We start from the raw sequence: 1253 nt of genomic DNA, 5'->3' as shown, positions 1-1253 counted from the left end.
AGTCAAATATTATAATGAGAGAAGAACAAACAAGATGGCAGATTGGGTAGAAGTGTACAGAAGGACCATATCAACACATGTCCAAGAACAAGATAAAGTGACTGAGACAAATAAGCTGCAAGTAGACCTACACTCCATATTGGAGATGGGCAGGTTTTGGAAATGCCTGAGAAGGGGAATTCAGAAAAATGATTATAAAATGTATCAAAACACTATACGATGAGCTCTGCACACCGCCCTGCTGGCACCATGCTTGCATGCTGCCTCGGCCCGCTCACCGCTGCCCTTCTGCTGGGCCTGCTGCTGCTCGATCTGCCCCCGGGCCATGGTGACACAGAAGGACAGAAAGCAGGCATGTGCCCCAAGCTCACGATGGACCAAAACTGCACAGAGGAGTGCTTCTCAAATGGAGACTGCGCCGACTACCACAAGTGCTGCTGGGCGGGCTGTTCAGCCCTCTGCGTGCTCCCTGATGAAAAGCCAGGCTCCTGCCCCCGACTGGACACAGGCATTCTCCCACTTGGCATCTGCCAAGATCAGTGCCAGGCAGACAGCGACTGTCTGGACCAGAACAAACACTGCCACAATGGTTGTGGGAATGTGTCCTGTGTCACACCCAACTTCTGAGACTCCTGGTGTGGCGCTGTAGAATAAACACTGGACTGCAAGGTTGATGGGAACCGCAAGGTGGCCGTTCAAACCCACCGGCTGCTCTTCAGAAGCCCTACACAGGGTTGCTATGAGTTGGAACCGACTTGACAGCAATTAACAACAAAATTACATTCATCACGATGGCAACGATCACCAATAATCATTGCCAAATTTCTCTTCACCATGAGGTGCAACTCACAGCTTCCTCTACAATGTCTTCCCCTTTCCTCTCCCACCTACCCCTGACAACCACTAATAAACTTCAGTCTCTCTCCTTTAAAAAAAAAAAAAAAACACTATACAATGGAGTTGAGAAAAATAAGGAAGAAGTCAGGAAAGTGCTACAAGAAAAATCAAATAAGATAGATACAGCATTGAAACCAATTCAAAACCTACAGAAAGAGGTCCAAATGATTAATAATAGAATATCAGTAATGGGCAATACACTGAAAGGGCAAAGGAGAAGAATTGAAGAATTAGAAGCCAAAACTAGTGAGCTAGAAGATAAATCTCTCAGCACTACTAAGATAGAAGAGCAAGCACAAAAAAGGATTTTAAAAAATCTGAAGAAGGCCTAAGATTTATGTTGGACAACCTGAAGA

At 45.7% G+C, this 1253-nt stretch overlaps 1 pseudogene; it reads left to right on the top strand.

The window, feature by feature from the left end:
- Positions 1-249: 249 nt before the first annotated feature.
- On the top strand, positions 250-627 carry LOC102818375 (annotated as a pseudogene).
- Positions 628-1253: the final 626 nt, after the last annotated feature.

This window comes from Chrysochloris asiatica, unplaced genomic scaffold (genome assembly GCF_000296735.1).
Source record: "Chrysochloris asiatica unplaced genomic scaffold, ChrAsi1.0 scaffold00047, whole genome shotgun sequence".
NCBI lineage: Eukaryota > Metazoa > Chordata > Mammalia > Afrosoricida > Chrysochloridae > Chrysochloris > Chrysochloris asiatica.
Note: the sequence above shows the minus strand (reverse complement) of the source record. Positions and strands in the feature narration are given on the sequence as shown.